The 18,286-nt window shown below is 36.2% G+C and overlaps 1 pseudogene; it reads right to left on the reverse strand.

Moving 5' to 3' along the window:
- Nucleotides 1-17,293: 17,293 nt before the first annotated feature.
- Nucleotides 17,294-17,982, reverse strand: LOC115505733 (annotated as a pseudogene).
- Nucleotides 17,983-18,286: the final 304 nt, after the last annotated feature.

Here is an 18,286-nt window from a genome sequence, read left to right on the forward strand (position 1 = left end):
GCTGTAGATAAATTATGAACTTTACAATATCTCTTAAGTTTCCCTTTTCTTTATTTTACCAATAAAAATGCATATATTTAAAAAAATCATGGAAAATATATATTTTATAAATTAAAATTCAAAGGGTCCCCTGACCTATCCCTTAACTCTGTTCCATAGAGGGACTTGCTGATACTATTTTTAGACATGTCTTCTGTTATCTGCAATAAACAGCATGTACAGTCTATCATTACTGGATAACTCAATTTTAGAATTTACCAATTTATTTTCTATTAATTAGATGGGATTTAGCCATCTTAAACTCCTGTTGTCTTACTCCCATTAAAACCATCTTAAATATCAATTTGTCTATCTATCTATCTATCTATCTATCTATCTATGTATTATCTATCTCATTAAATGTATGTTATAAAATGAGATTATATTTTAACAAGATTATCCCTCCATTTGGAAATATATGCATTCATAAAATTTTTAAAAAATGTTTATCTTTGAGAGAGAGAAAAAGAGAGCATGAGCAGGGGAGGGCAGAAAGAGGGAGACACAGAATCCAAAGCAGGATCCAGGCTCTGAGCTGTCTGCACAGAGCCTGATGTGGGGCTTGAACTCACAAACCATGAGATCATGACCTGAGTTGAAGTTGGACACTTAACCAATTGAACTACCCAGGAAATCTGGTAATGTTTTAAAAGTTACATGTATTTTATATAAGTTATAGTAAACATAAAATATAATAAAACTATTTCATATGATTCTCAAACCCTTTTGAAATATAGTTTTCTACTCATCATTTAGCTTAACTACATAATTCTCTTTAAAGCAACTGGCCATTGGTCAGAAGGGAAGATGGCAGTGTAGGAGGACGCTGGGCTCACCTCCTCCTGCTGATCACTTAGATTCCACCCACATCTGCCTAAATAACCCAGAAAACCACCAGAAGACTAGCAGAATGGACTCTCCAGGTCCAAGCATAGACAAGAGGCCCATGGAAGAGGGTAGAAAGGGTGGAGAGACAGTACGTGCTACATGGACTGGCAGGAGGGAGCCGGGGCAATGGAGGGTCAGCCTGCCAGGCAAGGCAGAGCTCCCAAAGTCTGGCTTGCAAAAGCAGAGGGGCCGGACTCCATGAGTTCTGACAGCCAGTGGGACTTAACATCTGGAATGTTAAAAGTGAACAGCTCTGCTCTTGGATAGCGGGGAGGGCCAGAGGACACTGGGAAGGAGAGTTGTTGAGCCCCAGAAGACAGAGCTCAGACTGGTGGGGAACAAAGTTGCTGGCAATCGCCATCTCCCTTTCCCATCCCCCAGCCGAAATCCCAAAGGGAACAAGTTCCTGTCACTGAACTTGCTTGTACCCTGCAAACGCCCAATGCTGTGCTTCTGTGGATCCATCCCTCCAATGGGTCTGCCTCCCTCCCAGTGCTGCAGGGCCCCTCTTGCAGGGGACCACTGACAGCAAAGTGAGCTAAGCCTGCCCCTCCCTCCCCTGTGCACCTTGCTGATCCATCCCGGCTAATACACCAGATCCCATCAAAGCAGCACCACAAGCCTGTCAATGTGCAAGTAGCCCAGACAAGGGCCACACCACTCCACAGTGAGTCCTGCCCCTGGGTGAGGGGAAGATAAGGTACACACCAGTCTGACTGTGGCCCCAGTGGCAGGCTGGGGGCAGACATCAGGTCTGACTGCGGCCCCACCCACAAACACAGGTCACTCCAGACAGCACAGGGGAAGTGCCCTGTAGTTTGGAGCCACACCAGGGACTGCCCAAAATGATGAAATGGAAGAATTCTTCTCAAAAGAAACTCCAGGAAGTAGTGACAGCTAATGAATTGTAGTGACAGCTAATGAACTGATCAGCTATATTTAAGCAATATAATGGAACAAGAATTTAGAATAATAGTCATAAAATTAATTGCTGGGCTTGAAAAAAGCATAGAGGACAGCAGAGAATCTATTGCTACAGAGATCAAGGGACTAAGAAATAGTCATGAGGAACTAAAAAAATGTTATAAATGAGGTGCAAAATCAAATGGAAGTGGCCATAGCACAGATTGAAGAGGCAGAGGAGAGAATAGATGAATTAGAAGATAAAATTATGGAAAAAGAGAAAGGTGAGAAAAAGAGAGATTAAAAAAATCCAGGAGTTTGAGGGGAGAATTAGAGAACTAAATGCTGCAATCAAATGGAACAATATCTGTATCATAGGAATTCCAGAGAAGAAGAGAGAGAGAAAGGGGCTGAAGGTGTACTTGAACAAATCATAGCTGAGAAATTCCCTGATCTCAGGAAGGAAAAAGGCATTGAAATCCAAGAGGCACAGAGAATTCCCTACAGATATAACTTGAATCGATCTTCTGCAGGACATATCATAGTGAAACTGGCAAAATACAAGGATAAAGAGAGAATTATGAAAGCAGCTAGGGGTAAACGGGCCCTAACATACAAAGGTAGATACACAAGGTAGTGGCAGACCTATCTACTGAAACTTGGTAGGCCAGAAAGGAATGGCAGGAAATCTTCAATGTGATGAACAGAAAAAAATATGCAGCCAAGAATCCTTTATGCAGCAAGTCTGTCATTCAGAATAGAAGGAGAGATAAAGGTTTTCCCAAACAAACAAAAACTGAAGGAATTCATCACCACTAAATCAGCCCTACAAGAGATCCTAAGGGGAATTCTGTGAGTGAAATGTTACAAGGACCACAAAGTACCAGAGACATCACTACAAGCATGAAACCTACAGACATCACAATGACTCTAAACCCATATCTTTCAATAATAACATTGAGTGTAAATGGACTAAATGCTCCAACCAAAAGACAAGGTATCAAAATGGATAAAAAAACCACACATAAAAAACAGACCCATCTATTTGCTGCCTATAAGAGACTCATTTTAGATGTGAGGACACCTTCAGATTGAAAGTGAGGGGATGGAGAACTATCTATCATGCTACTGGAAGTCAAAAGAAAGCTGGAGTAGCCATACTTATATCAGACAAACTAGACTTTAAATTAAAGTCTGTAACAAGAGATGAAGAAGGGCATTATATAATAATTACAGGGTCTATCCATTAGGGAGAGCTAACAATTATAAATGTCTATTCACTGAATTCGGAGGCCCAAATATATAAATAAATTACTCACAAACATAAGCAATCTTATTGACAAGAATGTGGTAATTGCAGGGGACTTTAATACTCCACTTACAACAATGGATAGATCTTCTAGACACATGGTCAATAAAGAAACAAGGGCCCTGAATGATACATTGGACCAGATGGACTTGACAGATAGATTTAGAACTCTGCATCCCAAAGCAAGAGAATATACTTTCCTCTTGAGTGCACATGGAACATTCTCCAAAATAGATCATATACTGGGTCACAAAATAGCCCTTCATAAGTATACAAGAATTGAGATCATACCATGCATACTTTCAGACCACAATGCTATGAAGCTTGAAATCAACCACAGGGAAAAGTCTGGAAAAACCTCCAAAAGCATGGAGATTAAAGAACACCCTACTAAAGAATGAATGGGTCAACCAGGCAATTAGAGAAGAAATTAAAAAATATACGGAAACAAATGAAAATGAAAATACAACAATCCAGACGCTTTGGGATGCAGTGAAGGCAGTCCTGAGAGGAAAATACATTGCAATCCAGGCCTATCTCAAGAAACAAGAAAAATCCCAAATACAAAATCTAACAGCACACCTAAAGGAACTAGAAGCAGAACAGCAAAGACAGCCTAAACCCAGCAGAAGAAGAGAAATAATAAAGATCAGAACAGAGATAAACAATATAGAATCTAAAAACACTGTAGAGCAGATCAACGAAACCAAGAGTTGGTTTTTTGAAAAAATAAACAAAATTGATAAACCTCTAGCCAGGCTTCTCAAAAAGAAAAGGGAGATGACCCAAATAGATAAAATCATGAATGAAAATGGAATTATTACAACCAATCCCTCAGGGATACAAGCAATTATCAGGGAATACTATGAAAAATTATATGCCAACAAACTGGACAACCTGGAAGAAATGGACAAATTCCTAAACACCCACACTCTTCCAAAACTCAATCAGGAGGAAATAGAAAGCTTGAACAGAACCATAACCAGCAAAGAAATTGATTCAGTTACCAAAAACCTCCAAACAAATAAGAGTCCAGAACTCCCTGGGGAATTCTACCAGACATGTAAAGCAGAGATAATACCTATCCTTCTCAGGCTGTTCCAAAAAATAGAAAGGGAATGAAAACTTCCAGACTCATTCTATGAAGCCAGCATTACTTTGATTCCTAAACCAGACAGAGACCCAGTTAAAAAAGAGAACTACAGGCCAATATCCCTGATGAATATGGATGCAAAAATTCTCAACAAGACACTAGCAAATCGAATTCAACAGCGTATAAAAATAATTTTCACCATGATCAAGTGGGATTCATTCTGGGGATGCAGGGCTGGTTCCACATTCGCAAATCAATCAACATGATACATCACATTAATAAAAGAAAAGATAAGAACCATATGATCCTGTTAATTGATGCAGAAAAAGCATTTGACAAAATTCAGCATCGCTTTCATAAAAATCCTCAAGAAAGTCAGGATAGAAGGAACATACTTAAACATCATAAAAGCCATTTATGAAAAGCCCACAGCTAATACCATCCTCAATAGGGAAAAACTGAGAGCTTTCCCCCTGAGATCAGGAACACAACAGTGATGTCCACTCTCACCGCTGTTGTTTAACATAGTGTTGGAAGTGCTAGCATCAGCAATCAGACAACAAAAGGAAATCAAAGGTATCAAAATTGGCAAGGATGAAGTTAACCTTTCACTTTTTGCAGATGACATGATATTATACATGGAAAACCCGACAGACTCCACCAAAAGTCTGCTAGCACTGATACATGAATTCAGCGAAGTCGCAGGATACAAAATCAATGTACAGAAATCAGTTGCATTCTTATACACTAATAATGAAGCAACAGAAAGACAAAGAAACTGATCCCATTCAAAATTTCACCAAGAATCATAAAATACCTAGGAATACACCTAACCAAAGATGTAAAAGATCTGTATGCTGAAAACTATAGAAAGCTTATGAAGGAAATTGAAGAAGATACAAAGAAATGGGAAAACATTCTTGCTCATGGATTGGAAGAATAAATATTGTCAAAAAGTCAATTCTACCCAAAGCTATCTACACATTCAATGCAATCCCAATCAAAATTGCACCAGCATTGGGGCGCCTGGGTGGCGCAGTCGGTTAAGCGTCCGACTTCAGCCAGGTCACGATCTCGCGGTCTGTGAGTTCGAGCCCCGCGTCGGGCTCTGGGCTGATGGCTCAGAGCCTGGAGCCTGTTTCCGATTCTGTGTCTCCCTCTCTCTCTGCCCCTCCCCCGTTCATGATCTGTCTTTCTCTGTTCCAAAAATAAATAAACATTGAAAAAAAAAATTAAAAAAAAAATTGCACCAGCATTCTTCTTGAAGCTAGAACAAACAATCCTAAAATTTGTGTGGAACCACAAAAGACCCCAAATAGACAAAGTAATATGGAAGAAGAAGACCAAAGTGGGAGGCATCACAATCCCAGACTTTAGCTTCTACTACATAGTTGTAATCATCAGACAGCATGGTATTGGCACAAAAACAGACACATAGACCAATGGAATAGAGACTCCAGAATTGGACCCACAAAATATGGCCAACTAATCTTTGACAAAGCAGGAAAGACTGCCCAATGGAAAAAAGACAGTCTCTTTAACAAATGGTGTCCGAAGACCTGGACAGCAACATGCAGAAGAATGAAACCAGACCACTTTCTTACATAATTCACAAAAATAAACTCAAAATGGATAAAGGACCTGAATGTGAGACAGGAAACCACCAAAACCCTAGAAGAGAAAGCAAGAAAAAACCTCTCTGACCTCAGCCACAGCAATTTCTTACTCCACACATCTCCAAGGGCAAGTGAATTAAAAGCAAAAATGAACTATTGGGACCTCATGAAGATAAAAAGCTTTTGTACAGAAAAGGAAACAATCAACAAAACTAAAGGCAACCAACGGAATAGGAAAAGATATTTGGAAGTGACATATTGGACAAAGGGCTAGTATCTAAAATCAATAAAGAACTCACCAAACTCCACACCCTAAAAACAAATAATCCAGTGAATAAATGAGCAGAAAACATGAATAGAAACTTTTCTAAAGAAGACATCCAGGGGCGCCTGGGTGGCGCAGTCGGTTAAGCGTCCGACTTCAGCCAGGTCACGATCTCACGGTCCGTGGGTTCGAGCCCCGCGTCGGGCTCTGGGCTGATGGCCCAGAGCCTGGAGCCTGTTTCCGATTCTGTGTCTCCCTCTCTCTCTGCCCCTCCCCCGTTCATGCTCTGTCTCGCTCTGTCCCAAAAATAAATAAAAAAAAAAAAAAAAAAAGAAGACATCCAGATGGCCAACAGGCACATGAAAAGATGCTCAACGTCCCTCCTCATCAGGAAAATACAAATCAAAACCGCACTGAGATATCACCTCATGCCAGTTAGAGTGGCTAAAATGAACAAATCAGGAGACTATAGATGCTGGAGAGGATGTGGAGAAATGGGGACCCTCTTGCACTGTTGGTGGGAATGCAAACTGGTGCAGCCGCTCTGGAAAACAGTGTGGAGGTTCCTCAAGAAATTGAAAATAGATCTACCCTATGGCCCAGCAATAGCACTGCTAGGAATTTACCCAAGAGATACAGGAGTACTGATGCATAGGGGCACTTGTACCCCACTGTTCACAGCAGCACTTTCAACAATAGCCAAATTATGGAAAGAGCATAAATGTCCATCAACTGATGAATGGATAAAGAAATTGTTGTTTATATACACAATGGAATACTTCTTGGCAATGAGGAAGAATGAAATATGGCCTTTTGTAGCAAAGTGGATGGAAATGGAGAGTGTTATGCTAAGTGAAAAAAGTCATACAGAGAAAGACAGGTACCATATGTTTTCACTCTTAAGTAGATACTAAGAAACTCAACAGAAGACAATGGGGGAGGAGAAGGGAAAAAAAAAAGTTAGAGAGGGAGAGTGCCAAACCATAGGAGACTCTTAAAAACTGAGAATAAACTGAGGGTTGATGGGGAGTGGGAGGGAGGGGATGGTGGGTGATGGGTACTGAGGAGGGCACCTGTTGGGAGGAGCACTGGGTGTTGTATGGAAAGCAATTGAAATGAAATAAATTTCATATTAAAAAAAGAAAAAAAATTAACAGTTTGCCATGCTAAAAAATAAAAATAAAAGAAATAAAGCAACTGGCCATGTAGACATTGGTTAAAAACTTTCGACAAGAGAAAATCTTCAGGCAAAATGATTTTACTGACAAAATCTCTGACAGGGCATTACTTATACATAGATTTACAATCTTCTCACAGACTCACTGTAACCTGCAAAGAGATATTTATTATCCCTTAATCTTTTCTTGTATGTTCTTAAATTCCAATTTAAATTTATCTTTGTAAATTTTAGAAATTTTATTTTAGCTTTCCATAATTCATTACTGACAAAAATACCATTTAGCATAGCTAGTGTCCTCCTGACAAGATGAAGGTTTGAAGTTTTCACAGCACTCAATTTGGATATAACTTAAATGAAGGTGCTTTTCACTAAAGCATTATTTACATATTTGATTGAACATGTGATTAATGTCTTTTATTATTGGGAGGCACTGGCTTTGATAGAAGCAAGTTAATTGAATAAAAGTGACTACTCAAACACAGCATTGGAAATGCATATGTTTTCACTCTTATGTGGATCCTGAGAAACTTAACAGAAACCCATGGGGGAGGGGAAGGAAAAAAAAAAAAAGAGGGTAGAGTGGGAAAGAGCCAAAGCATAAGAGACTCTTAAAAACTGAGAACAAACTGAGGGTTGATGGGCGGTGGGAGGGAGAGGAGGGTAGGTGATGGGTATTGAAGAGGGCATCTTTTGGGATGAGCACTGGGTGGTGTATGGAAACCAATTTCACAATAAATTTCATATATTAAAAAATAAGGAAATGCAGGTGGCTAAGAAAAAATGAACACATAACAAAATTGTGGGATGCTTCAAAACTAATGTTTAGAGGAAATTGGTAGCTTTGAATGTTTACATTAGAAATAAAGAAGAGTATAAAATCATTTTTCTAAGCTTAAACTTTAGCAAGTTACTAGGAATTCCTTAAGAAGCCTTCTTAGAAAGACCAAACACATCTCGCATTATAGCTCATTAAAGCAGGAAAAAAAAATCACAAAGCCACACCCAGCTGGCTAGAGAATTAATACTTTAAACCCAAAGTATGCCTACACTGATTATAGTTGAGATCCCTTGTGAAAAAAGAGAATGAATGTCGGTTAGCAATTTGCAGTCTCTGCCACACAACTAAATACAGAGATAACACCTAAGGGTCTAGGAGTATCCCATTAAGTGACCCTTTCCACAGACATTACATTTTTCTAGAAAGAAATAATATTAAAAAACTGAAACTACAGCATTCTTTGAGGAATGAGTTAGGCCAATCTACAGTCTGAATAAAATGTGAAGGAAAGTAGAATAGGATAATTCTATTTGGTCTTGGTTAAAAATAACTCATTTAATCCACAAATATATGGAAAAATTAACCATATGACAAACACTAGTCACATATTGAGAATACAGAAATAAATAAGACAAACATCTCTACTTATAAGGAAATTATTTTCTGAGGAAAAGGCATAAACTAAAGAAAGAAAAAGGTAAAGAAAGGAAAAGAAATGAAATAAAATAAAATAAAATAAAATAAAATAATAAAATAAAATAAAATAAAATAAAATAAAATAAAATAAAATAAAATAAAATAAAATATCTTGTGTAAGTACCAGGAAGAAAATAAAACAGCGTGGGACAGACTAGTGGAAGAGGCTACTTTATAATGGATGTTTAAGACAATCTTTCTGAGAAGTTGGCATTTGAGTTGAGAATGGGATTAGTTAATGACAGTAATTATATTTTTTATTTATGTATTTTGAGAGAGAGAGCACAGATGTGCATGCATGTGTGCAGGTGAGGGGCAGAGAAAGGGGGAGGATCCCAAGCAAGCTCCACACGGTAAGCAGGGAGCCTGTTTCGGGAACTCAATCTCATGAACACTCAGATCATGATCGGAGCTGAAATCAAGAGTCAGATGCTTAACTGACTGAGCCACCCAGGAACCCCAGGGAATACTACTGACCAAAATAAAAAAGAGAAGAAAATCCTGCCATATGTGACAACATGAATGGACCTTGAGGAAATTATGCTAAGTGACATAAGTCAGAGACAACCATTGTATGATCTCACATATACGTGGAATCTAAACAAATAAATAAACTCTTAGAAAAATAGATCAGATTTGGGGTTACCAGAGGCAAGAGTTGAGGGGTTGAGGAAACTGGATATAGGGACTCAAAAGATTTCTAGTTACAAGATAAATAAATGCTGGTGGTGTAATATATACATGAGGGCTATAGTCAGCACTGGTCTGTGGTATATTTGTAAGTCACTAAGAGTAGATCCTAAAAGTTCTCATCGTAAAGGGAATAATAGGTTTTCAGTAAATATAACTAATATTGTGGTTAAAAACATATAACACGAAATTTACCACCTTAACCATGTTTAAATATACAGTTCATTAGTGTTGAATATATTCATACTCTTTTGCAACAGATTCTGGAAGTTTTCATCTTGGAAAACTGAAACTTTATACCCATTAAACACTAATTTCCCTTCCCTTCCCTACCCTCTAGCCCTTGGCAATCACCTTTTAACTTTCAGTTTAAAAGATTCTTGCTACTTTAGATACTTTGTGTTAGTGGAATCATACCATATTTGTTCTTTTGTGACTGGCTTATTTAATTCAGAAAAATATCTTCCAGTTCTTTCATGTTGTAGCTTTTGACAGCAATTCCTTATTTACTAAAGCTTCATAGTAGTCCGTGATATGTATATGTCACGTTCACTTTATCCATTCATCTGTCAATGGACATTTAGGTTGTTTCCTTATCTTGACTATTTTCATTAATGCTGCAATGACTGAGTAAGCACAGATAGCTCTTTGAGATCTTGATTTCAATTACCTGGATATATACTGAGAAGTAGGAGTGTTGAATTATACAGTAGTTCTATTGTAGAAATCGCCACACTCTTTTTCATGATGGCTACAACATTTTACATTCCCATCAATAGTATAAAAACATTCCAATTTTTCTACATACTCACCAACACTTGTTATTTTTTTCTCTTTTGATAGTGGCCATCCAAATGCAGTTATGTGATACCTCGTGGTTTTCATTTGTATATCTCTTACAACTAATGATGTTGAGCAACTTTTCATATATTCTTGTATATATTCTTTGGCTACTCATAAACATATTCTTTGGAGGATTGTCTGTTCCAGCCCTTGCCCATTTCTTCATTTGGTTATTTGTTTTTGAGTTGTATGAGTTCATTATATATTCTAGATATTAACACCTTATCAGATACATGATTTGGAATTATTTCTCCCTATATGGTAGGTTATCTTTTCAGTTTGTTGCTTGTTTCTTTCTCGGTACACAGTAGTTTTTAAGTTTGAGGTACCACCATTTGTCTACTTTTGCTTTTGTGGCCTTAGCTTTTGGGGTCATAGTCAATAAAACATTACCAAATCTAATATCATGGAGTTTTCCCCCATATTTTCTTATAGAAATCTTATAATTTTGGTCTTATGCTTGTCTTTAATCTGTTTTGAGTTGTTTTTTGTATATGGTAGAAAGTAAAAGTCCAATTTCATTCTTTTGCTTATGGGTATGTAGTTTTCCCATCACCATTTGCTGAAGAAACTGTCCTTTCCCCATTAGGTAGTGTTGACCCCCTTGCAAAAATCATTTGACCACATCTGCAAGAGTGTATTTCTGGGCTCTCTGTTCCATTGATTTATGTGTCCATTTTTATGACAGTTCCATACCATCTTGATTCTTGTTGCTTAGTAGTATGTTTTGAAGTCAAAAAGTGTGAGGCCTCCAGCTTCGTTCTTCTTTTTCAAGATTATTTCAGATGTAGATTTTATATATCTATATATATTTATAGATATTTATATATCTATAAAATATTTATATTTTATATATCTATATATATATTTTATATATAACATTATATATGTAGATTTTTGGGGGAATTTTTCTATTTCTGAAAAAAAATACATTGAAGTTTTGATAGAGATTGCATTAAATTTGTAGATCACATTGGATAGTATGGACAATTAAATAATACTGAGTTCCAATCCATGAACATAGGATTTTTACATTTATTTGCGTCTCCTTTGATTTCTTTTAGCAATGATTTGCAGTTTTCAGTGTTACTCATCTTGTGCCCCTTGATTAAGTTTATTTTTAGTATTTTATTATTTTTGATGATACTGTAAATAAAATTGCTTTAATATCTTCTTCAGACCAGTCATTACTAATGTATAGAATCAGAACTGATTTTAACAGTTGTTACAGAATCTTTGCATTTGTATACATAAGATTTTGTCTTCTTCATGATCATTTATTTCTTTCCAATTTGGACTTTTTTTCTCATTCTAATTGCTCTGGTTGTCTCCTGAAGTGTTGTGTTCAACAGAAGTGGTGAGAGTAGAGATCCTTATTTATTAACTAAACTGATAACTAAACTCCTGCTTCTGATCTTAGAGGAAAATAATTCAGTACTTTGCCATTGAATCTAATGATTTATGAGTTTTTCATTTATGGCTTTTATTATTTTGAGATAGTTCCCTTTTATCTCTAGTTTGTTGAGAGTTTTTTTATCATTAAAAATGTTGAATTTTGTCAGACGATGTCAATTTGTTCTTCATTCTGTTAACATGGTGTATTACATTGATTTATTTTTATAGGTGAAATCATCCGTGCATTCCAGATTAAAGTAAATGTTTTAATAACATGTTTAAAGAGGATCTTTTACCACTGTAATAATGTGATTTTCTTAATTGCAACTGTATATAAGTCTTAGTCTAAATCCTGCTTCTGATGCAACAGCTTATGTCTGACTTCAGCTATATTCTGATGACTAAGAAATCATTGAACATGTGTGTGTGTGTGTGTGTGTGTGTGTGTGTGTGTGTTGTGCAATAAATGAGAATACAAAATACTAGTTGAAAAGGTAAACTCTCAAACCATATTCTATGAGTTAAAATTTTAACTCTTCTAAGAAACTTACTAGTTTTTTGAGGTTGGACAGATTAGTTCATATGTTTGTACCTCAGTTACCTGAACTATAAAATGTAAACATCAACACTAAGTGTCTCATATAGCCAACAACAAGGATACATGTAATTTTGGAATTGGCTATTGCATGCAATTTCATTGCTGAAATTAGTGTTAATTTTTAAAATAAATGTTTTTATTTTAGAATAGTTTTATATTTACAGCATAATTATGATGACAGTACAAAGAATCCCCACACTCTCCACATCTAGCTTTCCCTATTATTAGAATCCTGTATTATTAGTATGGTACATTTGTCACAACTTAATGAACTAATGAATTAATACTGATACATTTTTTAAATTAAAATCCAATATTTTTACTTTTTCTATCCCATAAATCTTAGTTTTACTCAATGTCCACATTCTTTTTCAAGATCCCATCAGGTTACCACATTATATTTAGTCATCACGTTTCCTTAGGCTACTCTTGACTGTGACAGTTTCTTAACTTCCATTGTTTTTTACCATCTTGACTGCTTTGAGAAATACTGGTGAGGTATTTTTTCTATAGCCCTCAATTTGAAATTGTCTGGTATTTTTTTCTCATGATAAGCCTGGAGTTAGGGGTTTTTAGGAGGAAGACCATAGAGTTAAAGTGCTATTTTCATTATATCATATAAAGGGTACATACATACTTTCAGGACGACTTATCACTGTTGACATTAACCCTGTTTCCTGTCTGGGTGGCATTTGTCAGATTTCTCCACAGTGAAGTTACTATTTCTCCCCCTTTTTCTATGCTATCCAGTTTGGAAGAAAGTCACTCTGTGCCACAACCCACACTTAAGATATTTATGTTTCTATCTAATATTCTTTTAAAAGTTTCATTTATTCTGCCTGCAGTATGTTCTTTTTCTTCTTGTTTTGCATTTCATATTGTTTTAATATTTTATTATTTCACTTTATACCTAAATTGGTGGTTATAAACTACTTTACTATTTTATAATGTGCATGCTACAAATCACAGCACTCATCAAAAAATTATATATATTTTCATTATTAGTAATAAAATTTACTATCTTTACAACAATGCAAGGGCCTTTGAAAAACTTTACATATGTTCTTCTATTTCTGTCATATGTATAAAATTATGTATGTGAGAGGGGAGTGGGGGTAGCTCAGTTGGTTAAGTATCTGACTCTTGATCTTGTCTCAGGTCATGACCTCTCAGTTAGTGAGTTCAAACCCTGCATTAGGCTTCATGCTGGCAATGAAGAGCCTGCTTGGGATTCTCTCTTTACTCTCTCTCTGCCTCTGCTCTCCCTCTCTCTCTCAAAATAAATAAACATTAAAAAATAAAAATTGAAAAGAGACATATATACATACACACACACACACACACACACACACACACGTACATATATATATTTAAAACTATCCAAAGAATTCTCTTAATATTTTTGAATATTGAGAGAAAACAAATTTTGAAAGTACATGGGAAAATCACTGTATAATACCAAAACGCTATATAGATATTTTTAATGTCCTATTAAATTAGGTAACTTGAAAGAAAATAGAAAATAATAATTCGTAGTTTACAAACCTGTTGAAAATTTCAAGTTTTTATTGTTCATTACAAGGGCCCTCCTTTTTTTTAATGTTTATTTATTTTTGAGATAGAGAGTGCCAGAGGGGAGGAGCAGGAGAGAGGCAGACAGAGGATCTGAAGCAGGCTCTGTGTTGACAGCAGAGAGCCTGATGTGGGGCTCAAACTCATGAAGTGTAGAATCATGAATTGAGCTGAAGTTGGACATTCAACCAACTGAGCCACCAAGGCACCCCAGTAAGTGCCCTCCTTAACCTCTGTCATCCATTTAACCCATCCCCCCACCCACCTCATCTTTAGCAACCCTCAGTTTATTCTCTATAGTTAAGAATCTCTTAATGTTTGCTTCCCTCTCTTCTTTGTTTTCCCCTATAGTCATCTGTTTTGTTTCTTAAATTCCATGTATAAGTGAAATCATATGGTATTTGTATTTCTCTGACTGACTTATTTCACTTAGTATAATATACTCTAGCTCCATCCACAATGTTGCAAATGGAAAGAGTCCATGTTTCTGGTGGCTGAGTAATATTCCATTTTATATGTGTGTGTGTGTGTATATATATATGTATATATATATATATATATATATATATATATATATACACATATATATATGTCACTTCTTTTTTATCCATTCATAAGTTCATGGACTTTGGGCTCTTTCCATAATTTGACTACTGTTGATAATGCTGATATAAACATCAGGGTGCATGTATCCCTTTAAATCAGTATTTTTGTATTCTTTGGGTACCTAGTAGTGTAATTGTTGGATCAATGTGTAGTTTTATTTTTAACTTTTTGAAGAATCTCCATACTGTTTTCCAGAGAGGATGCATGAGTTTGCATTCCCACCAAAAGTTTAAGAGGGTTCCCCTTTCTTGGCATTCTTACCAACACCTGTTGTTTTCTTTGATGTTAATTTTAGCCATTCTGACTGGTGTGAAGTCATATCTCATTGTAGTTTTGATTTTTATTTCCCTGAGTTTTTCTTCTACTTAGTTGGCATAGATATCAGACTTTTTTTTTTCAAAGAAGCCTTAATTACAAGAATGAAAATGGTGACCCATTTACCACCAGGGATAATGGGTATATAAACAGAAACTTTAGAATAATATATTTCACCATACTCAAAAACTTCTGTGTGAAAGAGTGGATAGTTGTGACTAGGATCAGTTAAATATAATACAATTATTAAGTTATTGATAATACTTCTGTATCTATGGAGGAACTCTCTCAGATATAGACATTTCTTTTTCCAATGATAATTTGCAAGTTTTTTTGAGTTTTATTAATATTTTAGTTGCTTAATTACAGGGTAATTATAAAAAAAGTAGGTAAGTGAGTTACATCTATCTTTTTGAACATGCCAAAATGATATTATTTCATAAAGATTAGCTTAAAAATTTTAAGAATTAGTTCAGAAAGATAACTATTAGCTCAGGAAAAAATAAATAAATAAAAGATCAGCTTTAAATTCCATTATTCGTGAGTTCAAAATAGTAAAGAGGAAATATACACAGGAAGAAAGAAAGTATAAACAAGAAAGAAAATGTGTAATTGAAATACTGATTTAAGGGGTGCCTGGTGGCTCAGTCAGTTAAGCATATGACTCTGACTCAGGTCATGATCTCCCAGTTCTTGAGTGTGAGCCCTGCATCAGACTCTGCGCTGACAGTGCAGAGCCTGCTTGGGATTCTTGTCTCCCTCTCTCTCTGCCTCTCCCCTGCTTACTCTCTATCTCTCTCTCAAAATAAATAAAAATAAAACTTAAAGAAAAGAGGTTTGTTTTTTCTCAGAAAGGAAATTTTAATGTAGTAAGCAAGTTTAGTAAATATTGTATTTTCTGTTGGTAATGAAGACCTGATACTTTCAGAAATGTATCAAAAAGAAAAAAAAAAGACCAAAAATATTCCTAATAAGAGACTTTACAAGAAAAATATCAGCCCAAGTTCTATCCTTCTCAATCAGGAGAATTTGTCTCCTACACAAATCAGCAACCTCCCTCCAACACAAAAAAGCACTGCCATTTGCCTTGCAAACAGAACATAAAACATATGCCTTAGTTATTGAACTTGCACGTTAAGCGGAATTAGTGTAGAGCATATTTTAATACATTATTTCAGTACCCACTTGGTCTGGTTTACAATATTTGTTTGTAGATCCAGTTTTTGCATATTCCATAAGTATACTGAACAATAAACCATGTGTTGTCCCATTATTTTTTAAATGTCAGTTCTTGTAGCTCAAGCAAACCGTTAAGATTATAAAGAGCTCTCTTGAAAGAAATTCTCAGATGAAAATACATTAAGGAGAAGCTTAAAGTTAAACAAACCTAGCTCTTTTTCACTAAAATGGTGGGATCAAAGTAGAATGTCAATTCTGAAGAGCAGCTCCATTTGTTTCCCCACGAGAAATGTCCAAACTTTTCTGGACTGACATAATTTTAAAACTAAGCCAAAAAAATATAGACCTTAAAATACTATGAAACTTGGAATAATGTCAGAGTTTATGGAATGGGAAATAGAATTGTTTTCTTTTTTTCTTTTTAAAGAAACTGTAACTAATACATTTTAAGGGGAAAACAAAACAAACCAAACCAGAACTCTGAATATGGACAGCACTACCCTAGACTCTATGCATAGAACACCATGCAAGAATGAGATACACGTCAGTAATATCATTATTAGAGTAATTGGCTAGGACTTCTACTTTCAGCTACAGAGCTCCTAAGTCAAAAATGTGTTAAAAAAAGGAGGGGAGGACAAGGAGAAATGGGTGTATGCATGGTTCTATTATACACATGATATTCAGCAGCATTAAAATAATACCTTCCATAGGGTCCTCCAAATTGGGTAAAACCTACCTTCCACTGTTAAACATGGGAAAGATTAAGAGAGTGGAACAAATTAATTTGTAACTACATTTCCCATAGTTGAGTGACAAGCATGTTCAATCTACTGCTGTACATTAAGAATATGTTGTGAATACATATGAATAAAGCAAAATGAAAACAAAAAGCTAAATTATGAACCTTAATAACTGGAAAAACCATCTGTTTTAAAGCCAAATAGGTAGGATGCTGATCATAACTATATATGACATAATCTATAGAAAGAACGGCTAAGAAAACAATCTTCATTTGTTCAATACTTAGCTTGATGTTGTCCTAAGAAAAACAGTGATAATTCAATGAATGTATCATGCATACAACTAAAAAGTCCCCTTCTTGTTTCAAACTAATTTAAATAACAATCTTCCTTGACGGATTTTTCTTCTGTGTCAAACAAACCTTCCATGTACAGGACCAATCTAAATCTTTCCTCCCCTTCAAACACTAGAAATTAACATCCAGGAACATTCTACAACAGAAAGTGCCTTAAGAAAGAGGATTCTGTAGTGTCAGTGATATAACTGACCTGAGGAAGCTGGGGTGCTACTGACACTGATAGGAGCTAGGCAATGGTGGTTTGATTCTCCTGGGATGTCCTCTAACAATTGCATGATCAGTTCATGCAGTGGTTTGCAGAACTCTGCATAGCCTCCTCCTGTGAGATGCAGAAGATAAAACACGTCGTGGCAGGAGACGGCACAATCCAAATGCATGAAGCTCCCATCAGTACCTAGGAGTTGAACATTGGCAAGCTTAGGCAGGGAAACCTTAAGTTGCTGGTTCACCCTTGTGTTCTTTTGCCTCAAAGGGTGGGGCTTCTCACCTAGAAGTAACAAACCCAGTGCAATGATTTTAGTCAGAAACTTCCTTGTTTTGATAGATTTTATGATGGTCTCAACTCCACCTGCCATTTCTGCCATATTTTCTTGGTTGTTTGTTTCTTCCCAGACAACAATGACCTTTGGTTTAATATTCTCCAGTTCTTCATTCTTTAACCTTCATAAAACATTTCTTATTGTATCTCCGCCAATTCCAAAATTCAGTGCATGAAGTGGGGGGAAATGCCATATTGTTTATTGCTGCATTAACTGCACCATGGAGTCCCCCACAAGCAATACAACAGGTTCACTGTCTTCACAGTCCAGGACAAATCCGTTGTGCTGAGACATCCGTCTGTCATCCCCTTAAATGTCTTTTGCTGTATGTGGAATAGCTTCTGGGTTTGAGTCTCCTTGGCTCATTCTACACTCAGGCAGATGGTACATGTGGGCCTTTAATGGTTGAGACATCCGTGGGTGGTGCATCTGTAGCTCAATGGGTCCCAGGGGCCCTGCTCCAATGTGCCTGCCCTTGGGCCAAGCACCAGCCGGAGCTGCTTCTCCTCTCCTCTTGACCATGATAGCAAAGGCAGCTTTTCTTGGACCCTCCTTTTTTTTTTTTTTTTTTTGCAAATATGCTTCATTAAATGCTTTAAGTTTGCTTTATTTATTTATTTATTTATTTTTCTATGATCCAGCTGAATGTTAGTGGGTATGTTGTAGGGGGTAGATTTAAG

The sequence above is a fragment of the Lynx canadensis genome, chromosome A1 (genome assembly GCF_007474595.2).
Source record: "Lynx canadensis isolate LIC74 chromosome A1, mLynCan4.pri.v2, whole genome shotgun sequence".
Classification (NCBI taxonomy): Eukaryota; Metazoa; Chordata; class Mammalia; order Carnivora; family Felidae; genus Lynx; species Lynx canadensis.